The 15,690-nt window shown below is 37.5% G+C and overlaps 2 long non-coding RNA genes across 3 annotated transcripts; both read right to left on the bottom strand.

Moving 5' to 3' along the window:
• Window positions 1–4,480: 4,480 nt before the first annotated feature.
• On the bottom strand, window positions 4,481–6,282 carry LOC145438576 (uncharacterized). The gene is made up of 2 exons (XR_013914974.1): window positions 5,247–6,282; window positions 4,481–4,697 (listed from the first exon to the last, which is right to left on the bottom strand). It is a non-coding gene; the product is annotated as an uncharacterized LOC145438576 (long non-coding RNA).
• Window positions 6,283–13,269: 6,987 nt separating this feature from the next.
• LOC145438575 (uncharacterized) lies at window positions 13,270–14,925 on the bottom strand. 2 transcript variants are annotated; one of them, XR_013914973.1, is made up of 2 exons: window positions 13,582–14,925; window positions 13,270–13,383 (listed from the first exon to the last, which is right to left on the bottom strand). It is a non-coding gene; the product is annotated as an uncharacterized LOC145438575 (long non-coding RNA). The 2 variants fall into 2 exon arrangements; XR_013914972.1 differs by having other exon boundaries at window positions 13,936–14,052.
• Between the last annotated feature and the right edge of the window lie 765 nt (window positions 14,926–15,690).

Raw genomic sequence — 15,690 nt, 5'->3', positions numbered from 1 at the left:
TACAACTCTAAAGTGGAATTCCTCCCTAAAAATTACAAAATTCCCCCCAAGGGGGGAATTCCTCCCCGGTTGGGAACCACTGATCTATGCGGCCTTGTATTCAGTATACACCGATTGATTCATCATCATCGCTAGAACATTTACAAGATCACGTCGAGTGCTGACTGACAGTAGTGTAGCTAAGGAACTTTGTTGCCGGCCAATCAGAGAGCGCCACGTCATCCTAATTGCCACGCCTATTTTCATACCCTAAGGGTACATTCATCTGCTACGTCATCTGTGCCACATCATCAAGCGCCACGCCTATAGTGCCACATCATCCATCCATTGCTATATCATCGCTGCATTGATTGCCGCATCTTGATACTTTTCTCAGATATTCTATTTTGTGTATTTAGGACTAATGTCATCCGTCCATATTTTTAGACTTGATTTTATGTGTACAAGTTACGGTTTCTGCAGTCTCCACATTTTACGACTTATGATTTCCACGTCAAAACTTACCTTGGCTAGAATCGACGGCATGATTTTTGTGATAAGGACCTAGGTAACATTCAGAGTCTGCAACGATTGTTTGGATATACATTATAGCAATACCCCACCAAATTATAGGTGGTTATATTACTCTATTGGTCAGAGATAACTCATCCGTCCACATTTTTAAACTTGATTTTATGTATACAAGTTACTGTCTCTGCAACCGAACTTCAACGTAGCGATTTTTCAGTAAGCAGTTATGTTTCCATGCTACTTTTACTTCTATTTAACGGGTTTTCATAGCGATTTTGAGAGGGTATTTACCTCAGCACTAAAATGCCAACGGCTAGCCGCAGGGGTCCGGTTCTCGTTGTTATAATTAAACGAACACCTTCGCCGCAGGTACGCGATCACCGACGTTATAATGATAAGGACAAATTAGCCGCATGAAAGCGAGTCTAATGAATATAACGACAGACAACAAGTTAGTTGAAAAGTAAAACTAATCGTGACCGATGCAAGACGACGTGAAACAGCGCTTTCGCTCGATTCTTGTAGTGACTACATTTCATACGATTCAGTCCTTTTCATGTCACTAGAATAAGGGTGATTAAACCGACAGTGAAACGCCGCCTGCGTCTTATAACGTAATAATGTAAGCAACGTCGGGTGCTGCTATAATGTTCGGAGCGAATATAGTAGAAAGTCCAGCAGTCTCACACACTTTGCTGCATCTGAGCTTCATACTAATACATGCATAATTTTTGCATGACGAGAATACGGGTAATACGCTCAATAAACGTCGGAGGCGAGTCATTTAAACCTTGTTGCTAGATAATACCGCTTTCGGCTATAACAAAGTTGCCCTGCGACAAAAATAGAAGCCCTAATGATCATGCAGAGGAAAGATAATGTTAGGAGCGAATATAGTTGAAAGTGCACGTTTGAACGCCTGTAAGCATGTGCGCATAGTAACGTAGTAAGACGCATAACAGAATTCACGCAAAAGGAGATATTGCTTTGTGATTATTTTGATGTTGTTCCATACCGATTGGTAAGATAGCACACCTAATTTCTATGTTAACTAGTTGTATTATGTAGCTTGTAATTCATGCAAGTAAGTCGGACAAATTCGTCGCATGAACACGACTCTAATGGACATAAAGAAATGAAAATTTTGTAAAGTAGATATTTTTCGGTATGCTAAATTCGCCTACGCGGTGCTACTCTTCTTGGTCGCATGAAATAGGATGTTTTAGCTTCAACCTCAACGCATTAGCACACTGAATTTTAATATAGTCGATAAATAATACACCCCTTTTCATAGCCTAATGGTACATTTTACTGGTGCTTCCTGCGCCCAGCTTATGAATAGCGCAGAATACATGCTTACGCAGCCACGGGATCGAGTTTGCGAAGCAAATGTTGCTATTGATCATAGACCAAGCTTGCTTTCAGAGCTGGAAACTAAATGCATATGAAAATTTACCTAGGTTTTCCCCACACGCATCAAATGTAGGCCTACTCAAGTGTTTATGAGGTGGCGAATAGCTCGAAGGTTGTTGGCATGCAAGGACGTCAAATAGAATTGTGGAGTTTTCTGTAAACTATAATCCAGTGATCTATTTTCAATCACTATATTTTTCATTAATCAAAACTAAGTTAATTTTGCTATAAGCCGAGAATTGTACCTTCGCGCAATTTTTACAGGCAGTCTCATACACTTTGCTGTGTCTGAAGTAGAATTTCAGCGTCGTTGTTTGTAGGTTATGCATACAAATGAGGAAAGTTACATCAACGCGTGTTAACTAATTGTATTATGTAGCTTGTAATTCATGCAAGTTTCGAAACTTCTACACTGAGTCTTATGAAGTAGATAGAATCGAAAAAAACTAATCGAAAATATTTACGAAGTTTGGATGCGGCATGTTTAGGTTTTTGAAAATTATTCATACCCATGATTCGAAATATTGTTAACTAACTTATGTTTTCGATATAAGATAAGCGTGAAGTATAAAAATTTCGATGTTATGCAAATACCACAAACTTTGCTTGCTTCCAGAGCCGACAACTAAATGCAAGACAGACTTCACGCAAAAGTTGATATTCTGAAAATTTTGGCAAGTTAATAGTTTCAAAACTTATACTTCAGCACTACGAAATGTACAAGTACTTTACCTTTGCACGACGTTTTTGTAAAATGAATAATAATTATAATAAAAAGGGACCCGTGAACTTTCAAAATTGAAATGAAGCCAAAATGTAGAGTATGCAACCGTTATTTTGCAATTATATGGTGCTAGGGGGTGATATTTAGAGGGTTTTGATCGTAGGTAATTATCTTCATGACGACATCAATGCGATTTTATGGTAGTCAGTCTGCTGAGTCGAGATAAAATTAATTGCCTTGTGCTACCACCGATAGCGTATTGAGTACTTTTTCATTTTTGCCATTTTTCATCGCCATAAGTCATTCTGGACCACGAAAAGGCATTGTACGATATAGATGAAACTTGAGAAAATCCTAGGATCCTCATTTTCAAAGTAGCTTAGATCTCGAAATAAGCTCTGACTCGCTATTCTCCTCAAAGCATGGAATTATCACGAGTATCACCTTCGATCACTGAAGAAAAGGATGAAATTATATCCGAAGCATATTCCTTGTTCAGGAATTTTATCATGTACGAACTCGACGGCTCATGTGTTAAGGTAAATACGAAAGCAGAGAGAACCTTACGTCGAGTTGGGAATGAAATGTTCGAGCGACATCGAACTGTCCTAAAAGCAGTCTCCAAACGTCTCCGCTATAGTGGTGTTGAAGTCAATGAAAAATATAAAGAATATTTACCCGATGAGCGAATGTTCCTGATGATAGCTGATGAAATTTTCAAAGATACCAAAGAAAGTTGGGGTAGGATCGTCTCCCTTTTTGTGCTCGCTAGCATTCTTGCTCGCAAGAACGAGGATGAACATCACGGGGAGCATATAGAAGCTATCATACAGACAGCCGGGAAATACATTGCTAGCAGAAGACGAAAGTGGATAGTGCGAAATGGAGGATGGGTAGATGATTTACAAGCTTTGCTTGGGATGTACAAATTATCTTTTAGCATGAGATATATATTGTATCTGCTCTCCAGAGCCCATATCATCTCTAGATGATGAAACTCAGCTTTACCTTACAATTCGCATCCCAATTCATATTCTACGACACGATAACTTTCCTCCGTATGATCATCAAGGCTTCTATTTTTGTTGCAGGATGGCTTTGTAGGATTCTTTGATAATACCGCTTTCGACTACAATAAAGTTTGGAAGGGACTCGTGTTTGTCGGAATCGGACTGACATCTATTGCAATGGCATTATCAAGATAATGGATGTTCGCATGTTTTGTCTCATGTAATATTTTAGGAATAAAATTCTTCATCGTTTAATCGCATCCATTTTACTGAAGGATCTATACAGTTTCTTCTGAGAATACTCGAAGGATTGCCCCATATGGAAACCTTCTTTATACTTTTAATTTTTCAAATTTCTACAGCTACGTAAGGGAATTGTTAGGGTTACCCAGAATACGCTGCAGGTCAAATTTGTTTCGATTACTGACATTATAGGGACAGAGATTTGCGATAGTGTAAAATAACCTACACTGTAAAAAATAAAAACCTCGATTTACCGCGAAATGTTTGGAAGCACGGTAGCCAGACATTTCGTGGTAATCTAACATTACCGTTAGTCAATGCAAATTCAACTTACACTCGTCCGGTAATCTCACTTTACCCGCCAGACTGTAATGTTACAGTTACAGTCCCCTCCGTGTATATCCAATCTACATGTTCTCCTGTACATTTGAGACCGAGACCGCCTACCTACCTACCTATACCTACATGCTGTCCCTGCAAATCAGGATACATACCAGCTAGTAAATTCACGTACATCCATACCTATCGCAAAGCAACCCGATGCTAAAATATCGCAAAATTTTCTTCACACTCCCAAAACGACATTGGAATAAACTGTATATTCATTCTTGATATCACGATGAAGTGGTAATCGATGGAAAAGTATTGCTGCTGGAGGTCTAATTCTTCTTTAGGAGACATGCAGTAACACGAGTGGTCGCAAGAAAAGGTGAATTAATTCCACCACCGGCGAAACTTCCATTTGTTTCTTTTTATCTTCCTCATTCCTTCTGTGTAACTAGTATCTTGCAGTTCCACTAAAAAGAATTCATGAGTAAGTCGCTATATAAAGCAAAGTTCCTAACCTAGACATGACATTATAAAGAATACTAAGACAAATAGGCTAACAAAAATATACGGTAACATGTTTTGAAGTACCGGCACTGGTACATTGTGTGATGAAGGCTCCGCCTTGTACATGATATAGCAGAGATTCATGACTTACTGTATCTAATGTATTGAAGCAAAAGGTTCCTCACCAATTTCACTCTGGATATGAGGTGGCATGTGTGCCAAACAAATCCAGCAGTGGATAAAAACATCTCTATGCTATGGCCTGAAAATGACATAAACAAGCCAACAGTTTCAACTCCTCCGCGGCGGAGTATGTGGTGTCACAGGTCACTATATAAGTCGACTAGTATCCCAAAATAGAGTGGTGTCACAGGTCACTATATAAGTCGACTAGTATCCCAAAATAGAACAGAGAATGCGGAGAATGAAATATTTCAATCATGAAATCAAAGTGGTGTGCACATTGCACGGTCGCAGATATTCACGGTAACAAATACTATGTAGTACTGTACCTTTTACGATGCGTATCCAATTCAGCGTTCCTAGGAATCTTCCACGATCGTGTCCACTTTCTTCAAGCACAACAAGCTTCGCTTCACCCTTTCCTCAAATCTCAATAATGGCCAGATAACGATACGACACTCGAACGATTTCGAAATAAGTCGTATTAATCCGCTGACATGCCCCCAATAATATTTGCTGGCCACGTTATCATGTTTGACTTAGGTTATTTCTCTTTCATACAGAAACATTTATCAGTACATATAGTTCCTTTTTTTTCCATCTAATTTCGTATAAATTGATATTTATCCCAAGTGTTGTTTACTACTTACTGTACTTACTAAACGAGACGCACCTTGTGATGTCACAGTTGTGCGTTGGCTGTTTACTACAAATCTCAGAAAACCAGTAACGCGTAACGGTAACCTATTGTAACCTATTACAGGTCGCCTTGTCCGCCATTAGCAAATGGTCAACTGAGCATGCGGTGCCGATATTTCTAGTTTCCCGAACAATATTATACATCCTAAACTGATTTTCTAACTTATCAGCCGTATCCGTAACAACAAATGTAACCAGCGAGAACGGCCGTATAGCCATATAGCCTTATAATATATTATAATGGCTATGGTGTAACTACATTAGCTACGATTGTCAGTTGTTTCTTGTACCCTACTATGCACTATACTGAAATTGGTACTGGGGCCAACAATTTCCGTACGACAGACCCCAGTTTCGCGAACGAGGTTGAATCAAGTCAAATCACCACGAGAATGATATATCAGTAACATTCATTTCCACGTATATATTGGCTGCAGCGATTATGGAGCTAATCAATCTTCCCAATAGCCTGGTAAACTGCAGTTACGAGTAACTGTCAGTAATTTTGCGAGGAAATTCTGGCAACTTGACTTCACAGCTAAACTAAGGTAATATCAAATATCAAAATGTAAAATTACAAGCTACGCACAGTTATTGGCTGCGACCGGTAATTCGTTGTAAAATTTACAGAGATTTCCCAGTAAATCTACCAGATTTTTTACAGTGTACCTTACGACATCAAATTTCGTCTTCTCTCCAAATGGAAATATAATGTTCTATAATATTGTCTATACCGAACAAATATAAATTTGCCTGTGCTGTTGCTTTGCAAGAATACTTCGCTCACATAGTAACCAATTTCTGGTGATAAAGCTTCAGCCATGATACTCTGGTGATTTTTTTCAATATAGTTGAGAAATGAAATAACGCACCCTTCGGACTGTGTAACCTGTTCCATTTTTATACGCTTGTAAGTCGTCCCGGGCTTGCGTGTGTCAACGGGTATGCAGTAATCATTTTCTTCGCTACCTGAAATGGAGCGAGTTAGCTTCAAACTCAACGCATTAGCATACCGAATTTAAATATAGACGATAAATAATATACAGTATAGCTCCACTTAATTAATTCATAATATTTTAACTACCGCGAGATTCGAGTAATAAGCGGGGCTAGAGACTCTACCCTTAACAGAGAACTTGCATATACATTCGAATTTACGCGACTTCGGCTATATTGTCGGTTAACATTATAGCCGCGCACAGAACTCATTATTACGTTATAAGCTATTGGAGAAATCTCAACGTAATTCAATCTGCGTGCACAATCCACGTAAGCTAATGCCGCATCGAGAAATCATAGCTAAATTTAGTTTAAATCGACACGAAAATACATGGATCTTACCTTGCCTGCGATGCCTGCCTCATTCGCTGTGCACATGAAAATACTTGAAACAGAAATGTGAAGTTTTCAGAATGCGAATTGCTTTACGTCGGAAGTAAGCATTCTAATTCGTATCGCCAACGCGGCATTTTCTTGGAAACGCAACTTTATTTATAATGTTCTAATTCATATTGTCGATGTGGCCCGACTTCTTGGAATCGTAATCAACTATATTCGTGGCGCATTTACACGCGTCAATTTCTTGGAATAGTATTCGGCAATATGCGCGGCGCATGAGCTTTCGCGTGATTGTAGGCATCTATGCTCGTAAAATAGGGCTTTCGTTGATATTAAACTGGGCTAATTTCGAAATGTAAATTGAAAAACTCAAATATCGCATAGAAGGACTTGCCAAATTTTCGGTATATATTTGCTATTTTTTCACGGTAATGATAAGTCATTCACGACAGCGAAATGCATTGTAGGAAATAGATGACACTGGTACAATTCATCAAGACCCCTGAAAAAAAGTACATTACATTTCAACATTTTATTAGCAGGTAATCGAAATACCACAAACTGTGCTAACCTTTGGAGTTGCTAAGTAAAGAAGTACACGTACTTTTTCAGAGTATACCAAGTAGGTTTTTTGCATACATGCACCAAATACTCTCAAGTCCTTATGATATCGGAGTGCTTCAACTTCATGATAGTTATAGTATTAAGCAGAAATATATCTGGAGTACTAACGTTTTACTTACTCGGAAATGACTGCTTCTATCTTATTTTAAAGGATTCCTCGCTCGACGCGTAATTTTATGAGGTTTTGAATAATATCCAACATATAGACTCACTTTGAAGTGTACTTCGTAAAACTCAAATATTGCACAGTGAGAGTTCGCAAATTCTCAATGTATTTTTGGTATTTTTATTGCGGTAAGTCATTCTGCGGCGCGAAAATGCATCGTAGGATATAGATGAAACTGACACCGCTCACCAAGGCCACTGAAAAGAAGTCCATTTCAACATTTTAGTAGCAGTAAATTCCGAGTAAAGGACAAGAAGTGATGATTTTCGAGTGAGTTAAAAAGTAAGTATTGCAGGTATAGTTTGCTCGAAAAACCGACAAATATGAAATAGAAGTAGATGCAGTGTGAATAGTTAATCACTTGATTAAGTATAGCGCAAGCAGGCCAAACCTATACTTGAGTACTCCAAAATGTGCAAGTACTTCACTATCGACTCACTCCACGTAAAAAGTGACTAGGTTTTAGAGTACTTTATCAGTTCTTGACAGTTTCAGTTTTAGACAAAATTTGGAATAAAAAACTAGCTCATTCAACCATTCGGAAATCTCTTCTTTTACCTATACTTGAGTGTAGCAAGTAAATCTCATTTATTATTAATTCTACATGTACTTGTACACTTGACCATGTGTTATGAGTTACATAATTACTTTTCGCTATATTTGAAGTCTGTCAAATAGCAGTATATGTTACGGTAAGCTTCTATTCGTTCTGTTAGATCATCTTGACTAACGATATTCATTCGACGAGCCCTTCAGTGATAGTCCTGGGACTTGGAACAGTGTTATATGACATCATAGCGATACGAAGTTACGACAGTTTAAAATTATCCACCTTACGACACCAAATTTCGTTAGTTCATCTCCACCTTCAAATATCGTGTTATACAAATATTGTGTATACGGGATGAATACATATATACTTATGTTGTTGCAATCTTCAAAAAAGTACCTCCCTCAGTAAGCAATTTCTCGTAGGCCATGCATACAAATGAGGACAGTTACATAAACGAGTGGTAACTTGTTGTATTATGTAGCTAGTAATTAGTGCAAGTAAGTCCGCAACTACTGTTCAAGGCCCTTTCCTCGTTTTTACCAAGCATCCTCGTAAGGATAGACAGACCCAATCAGCTAATGCAAGTGTGTGTACTGTGTATGTATGGATGACGGGTCTTATGCCGCTTGACGAATGAAGTTGATCGTATATTCTATTCCGAAATAATCAAGTTGGTGGTTTTTAACAGGACCTCATCTCGTAGAAACTTATAACTCCTCACGTTTACTCAAGTAAATCTAATTTGATAATCAAGTAGGCCTACTGAATCTTATTTTTCCAACGAGTTCAAATTTAGCTCTAACTTATGAGATTAAATATAATAACTTTTCATGTTGCAGTGTAATTTACAGCATGAGCCAAGTGATTTCATAATTAACACAAGATAAATAAATGAATTACTAGAGTATCAAAAGATATTCCTGTCATCCTCCTTCGTGTATCATAAAAGAATACCTACTGCAGGCGATTTGTAATTATTTGCGCTGTGTTTGATTAACTCAATCATGTTGCAGTGTTTTTTAATAGCGAAACTCAGCATAATCCAAGTAATTTCATGATAAACACAAGCTAATTGAATGAATTAACATTAAAGTAGCTTGGGCTTACGTTTGTATCACCTTGACAAATGGCATTATCAGTCATGAAAATGATATTATCACCAAGTTAACACACGTCAATGTGGTTCGGAATTCACGAGAAATTGGTTACTAAGAGAAGTATATTCTTGTATACACACTAGCGGAGAGAATCTTTAAAATGTAGTAAGCAGGCCGATGGGTATTCGTTGAGTTGTACAAGCATAAAAAACATTCCCGCGCGCGTCTTAGGATTAGGTGGTAGGGTTAGAAAGAATTAGGTTTATGAGCGCGCGGGAATGTTTTTTATGCTTGTACAACTCAACGAATACCCATCGGCCTGCTTACTACATTTTAAAGATTCTCTCCGCTAGTGTGTATACAAGAATATACTTCTCTTAGTAACCAATTTCTCGTGAATTCCGAACCACATTGACGTGTGTTAACTTGGTGATAATATCATTTTCATGACTGATAATGCCATTTGTCAAGGTGATACAAACGTAAGCCCAAGCTACTTTAATGTTAATTCATTCAATTAGCTTGTGTTTATCATGAAATTACTTGGATTATGCTGAGTTTCGCTATTAAAAAACACTGCAACATGATTGAGTTAATCAAACACAGCGCAAATAATTACAAATCGCCTGCAGTAGGTATTCTTTTATGATACACGAAGGAGGATGACAGGAATATCTTCTGATACTCTAGTAATTCATTTATTTATCTTGTGTTAATTATGAAATCACTTGGCTCATGCTGTAAATTACACTGCAACATGAAAAGTTATTATATTTAATCTCATAAGTTAGAGCTAAATTTGAACTCGTTGGAAAAATAAGATTCAGTAGGCCTACTTGATTATCAAATTAGATTTACTTGAGTAAACGTGAGGAGTTATAAGTTTCTACGAGATGAGGTCCTGTTAAAAACCACCAACTTGATTATTTCGGAATAGAATATACGATCAACTTCATTCGTCAAGCGGCATAAGACCCGTCATCCATACATACACAGTACACACACTTGCATTAGCTGATTGGGTCTGTCTATCCTTACGAGGATGCTTGGTAAAAACGAGGAAAGGGCCTTGAACAGTAGTTGCGGACTTACTTGCACTAATTACTAGCTACATAATACAACAAGTTACCACTCGTTTATGTAACTGTCCTCATTTGTATGCATGGCCTACGAGAAATTGCTTACTGAGGGAGGTACTTTTTTGAAGATTGCAACAACATAAGTATATATGTATTCATCCCGTATACACAATATTTGTATAACACGATATTTGAAGGTGGAGATGAACTAACGAAATTTGGTGTCGTAAGGTGGATAATTTTAAACTGTCGTAACTTCGTATCGCTATGATGTCATATAACACTGTTCCAAGTCCCAGGACTATCACTGAAGGGCTCGTCGAATGAATATCGTTAGTCAAGATGATCTAACAGAACGAATAGAAGCTTACCGTAACATATACTGCTATTTGACAGACTTCAAATATAGCGAAAAGTAATTATGTAACTCATAACACATGGTCAAGTGTACAAGTACATGTAGAATTAATAATAAATGAGATTTACTTGCTACACTCAAGTATAGGTAAAAGAAGAGATTTCCGAATGGTTGAATGAGCTAGTTTTTTATTCCAAATTTTGTCTAAAACTGAAACTGTCAAGAACTGATAAAGTACTCTAAAACCTAGTCACTTTTTACGTGGAGTGAGTCGATAGTGAAGTACTTGCACATTTTGGAGTACTCAAGTATAGGTTTGGCCTGCTTGCGCTATACTTAATCAAGTGATTAACTATTCACACTGCATCTACTTCTATTTCATATTTGTCGGTTTTTCGAGCAAACTATACCTGCAATACTTACTTTTTAACTCACTCGAAAATCATCACTTCTTGTCCTTTACTCGGAATTTACTGCTACTAAAATGTTGAAATGGACTTCTTTTCAGTGGCCTTGGTGAGCGGTGTCAGTTTCATCTATATCCTACGATGCATTTTCGCGCCGCAGAATGACTTACCGCAATAAAAATACCAAAAATACATTGAGAATTTGCGAACTCTCACTGTGCAATATTTGAGTTTTACGAAGTACACTTCAAAGTGAGTCTATATGTTGGATATTATTCAAAACCTCATAAAATTACGCGTCGAGCGAGGAATCCTTTAAAATAAGATAGAAGCAGTCATTTCCGAGTAAGTAAAACGTTAGTACTCCAGATATATTTCTGCTTAATACTATAACTATCATGAAGTTGAAGCACTCCGATATCATAAGGACTTGAGAGTATTTGGTGCATGTATGCAAAAAACCTACTTGGTATACTCTGAAAAAGTACGTGTACTTCTTTACTTAGCAACTCCAAAGGTTAGCACAGTTTGTGGTATTTCGATTACCTGCTAATAAAATGTTGAAATGTAATGTACTTTTTTTCAGGGGTCTTGATGAATTGTACCAGTGTCATCTATTTCCTACAATGCATTTCGCTGTCGTGAATGACTTATCATTACCGTGAAAAAATAGCAAATATATACCGAAAATTTGGCAAGTCCTTCTATGCGATATTTGAGTTTTTCAATTTACATTTCGAAATTAGCCCAGTTTAATATCAACGAAAGCCCTATTTTACGAGCATAGATGCCTACAATCACGCGAAAGCTCATGCGCCGCGCATATTGCCGAATACTATTCCAAGAAATTGACGCGTGTAAATGCGCCACGAATATAGTTGATTACGATTCCAAGAAGTCGGGCCACATCGACAATATGAATTAGAACATTATAAATAAAGTTGCGTTTCCAAGAAAATGCCGCGTTGGCGATACGAATTAGAATGCTTACTTCCGACGTAAAGCAATTCGCATTCTGAAAACTTCACATTTCTGTTTCAAGTATTTTCATGTGCACAGCGAATGAGGCAGGCATCGCAGGCAAGGTAAGATCCATGTATTTTCGTGTCGATTTAAACTAAATTTAGCTATGATTTCTCGATGCGGCATTAGCTTACGTGGATTGTGCACGCAGATTGAATTACGTTGAGATTTCTCCAATAGCTTATAACGTAATAATGAGTTCTGTGCGCGGCTATAATGTTAACCGACAATATAGCCGAAGTCGCGTAAATTCGAATGTATATGCAAGTTCTCTGTTAAGGGTAGAGTCTCTAGCCCCGCTTATTACTCGAATCTCGCGGTAGTTAAAATATTATGAATTAATTAAGTGGAGCTATACTGTATATTATTTATCGTCTATATTTAAATTCGGTATGCTAATGCGTTGAGTTTGAAGCTAACTCGCTCCATTTCAGGTAGCGAAGAAAATGATTACTGCATACCCGTTGACACACGCAAGCCCGGGACGACTTACAAGCGTATAAAAATGGAACAGGTTACACAGTCCGAAGGGTGCGTTATTTCATTTCTCAACTATATTGAAAAAAATCACCAGAGTATCATGGCTGAAGCTTTATCACCAGAAATTGGTTACTATGTGAGCGAAGTATTCTTGCAAAGCAACAGCACAGGCAAATTTATATTTGTTCGGTATAGACAATATTATAGAACATTATATTTCCATTTGGAGAGAAGACGAAATTTGATGTCGTAAGGTAGGTTATTTTACACTATCGCAAATCTCTGTCCCTATAATGTCAGTAATCGAAACAAATTTGACCTGCAGCGTATTCTGGGTAACCCTAACAATTCCCTTACGTAGCTGTAGAAATTTGAAAAATTAAAAGTATAAAGAAGGTTTCCATATGGGGCAATCCTTCGAGTATTCTCAGAAGAAACTGTATAGATCCTTCAGTAAAATGGATGCGATTAAACGATGAAGAATTTTATTCCTAAAATATTACATGAGACAAAACATGCGAACATCCATTATCTTGATAATGCCATTGCAATAGATGTCAGTCCGATTCCGACAAACACGAGTCCCTTCCAAACTTTATTGTAGTCGAAAGCGGTATTATCAAAGAATCCTACAAAGCCATCCTGCAACAAAAATAGAAGCCTTGATGATCATACGGAGGAAAGTTATCGTGTCGTAGAATATGAATTGGGATGCGAATTGTAAGGTAAAGCTGAGTTTCATCATCTAGAGATGATATGGGCTCTGGAGAGCAGATACAATATATATCTCATGCTAAAAGATAATTTGTACATCCCAAGCAAAGCTTGTAAATCATCTACCCATCCTCCATTTCGCACTATCCACTTTCGTCTTCTGCTAGCAATGTATTTCCCGGCTGTCTGTATGATAGCTTCTATATGCTCCCCGTGATGTTCATCCTCGTTCTTGCGAGCAAGAATGCTAGCGAGCACAAAAAGGGAGACGATCCTACCCCAACTTTCTTTGGTATCTTTGAAAATTTCATCAGCTATCATCAGGAACATTCGCTCATCGGGTAAATATTCTTTATATTTTTCATTGACTTCAACACCACTATAGCGGAGACGTTTGGAGACTGCTTTTAGGACAGTTCGATGTCGCTCGAACATTTCATTCCCAACTCGACGTAAGGTTCTCTCTGCTTTCGTATTTACCTTAACACATGAGCCGTCGAGTTCGTACATGATAAAATTCCTGAACAAGGAATATGCTTCGGATATAATTTCATCCTTTTCTTCAGTGATCGAAGGTGATACTCGTGATAATTCCATGCTTTGAGGAGAATAGCGAGTCAGAGCTTATTTCGAGATCTAAGCTACTTTGAAAATGAGGATCCTAGGATTTTCTCAAGTTTCATCTATATCGTACAATGCCTTTTCGTGGTCCAGAATGACTTATGGCGATGAAAAATGGCAAAAATGAAAAAGTACTCAATACGCTATCGGTGGTAGCACAAGGCAATTAATTTTATCTCGACTCAGCAGACTGACTACCATAAAATCGCATTGATGTCGTCATGAAGATAATTACCTACGATCAAAACCCTCTAAATATCACCCCCTAGCACCATATAATTGCAAAATAACGGTTGCATACTCTACATTTTGGCTTCATTTCAATTTTGAAAGTTCACGGGTCCCTTTTTATTATAATTATTATTCATTTTACAAAAACGTCGTGCAAAGGTAAAGTACTTGTACATTTCGTAGTGCTGAAGTATAAGTTTTGAAACTATTAACTTGCCAAAATTTTCAGAATATCAACTTTTGCGTGAAGTCTGTCTTGCATTTAGTTGTCGGCTCTGGAAGCAAGCAAAGTTTGTGGTATTTGCATAACATCGAAATTTTTATACTTCACGCTTATCTTATATCGAAAACATAAGTTAGTTAACAATATTTCGAATCATGGGTATGAATAATTTTCAAAAACCTAAACATGCCGCATCCAAACTTCGTAAATATTTTCGATTAGTTTTTTTCGATTCTATCTACTTCATAAGACTCAGTGTAGAAGTTTCGAAACTTGCATGAATTACAAGCTACATAATACAATTAGTTAACACGCGTTGATGTAACTTTCCTCATTTGTATGCATAACCTACAAACAACGACGCTGAAATTCTACTTCAGACACAGCAAAGTGTATGAGACTGCCTGTAAAAATTGCGCGAAGGTACAATTCTCGGCTTATAGCAAAATTAACTTAGTTTTGATTAATGAAAAATATAGTGATTGAAAATAGATCACTGGATTATAGTTTACAGAAAACTCCACAATTCTATTTGACGTCCTTGCATGCCAACAACCTTCGAGCTATTCGCCACCTCATAAACACTTGAGTAGGCCTACATTTGATGCGTGTGGGGAAAACCTAGGTAAATTTTCATATGCATTTAGTTTCCAGCTCTGAAAGCAAGCTTGGTCTATGATCAATAGCAACATTTGCTTCGCAAACTCGATCCCGTGGCTGCGTAAGCATGTATTCTGCGCTATTCATAAGCTGGGCGCAGGAAGCACCAGTAAAATGTACCATTAGGCTATGAAAAGGGGTGTATTATTTATCGACTATATTAAAATTCAGTGTGCTAATGCGTTGAGGTTGAAGCTAAAACATCCTATTTCATGCGACCAAGAAGAGTAGCACCGCGTAGGCGAATTTAGCATACCGAAAAATATCTACTTTACAAAATTTTCATTTCTTTATGTCCATTAGAGTCGTGTTCATGCGACGAATTTGTCCGACTTACTTGCATGAATTACAAGCTACATAATACAACTAGTTAACATAGAAATTAGGTGTGCTATCTTACCAATCGGTATGGAACAACATCAAAATAATCACAAAGCAATATCTCCTTTTGCGTGAATTCTGTTATGCGTCTTACTACGTTACTATGCGCACATGCTTAC

This window comes from Botryllus schlosseri, chromosome 5 (assembly GCF_051294905.1).
Source record: "Botryllus schlosseri isolate E-star chromosome 5, Bs_hap1, whole genome shotgun sequence".
In the NCBI taxonomy this organism is placed as follows: domain Eukaryota; kingdom Metazoa; phylum Chordata; class Ascidiacea; order Stolidobranchia; family Styelidae; genus Botryllus; species Botryllus schlosseri.
The sequence above is the reverse complement of the archived record's forward strand: the minus strand, read 5'-3'. Positions and strand labels throughout refer to the sequence as shown.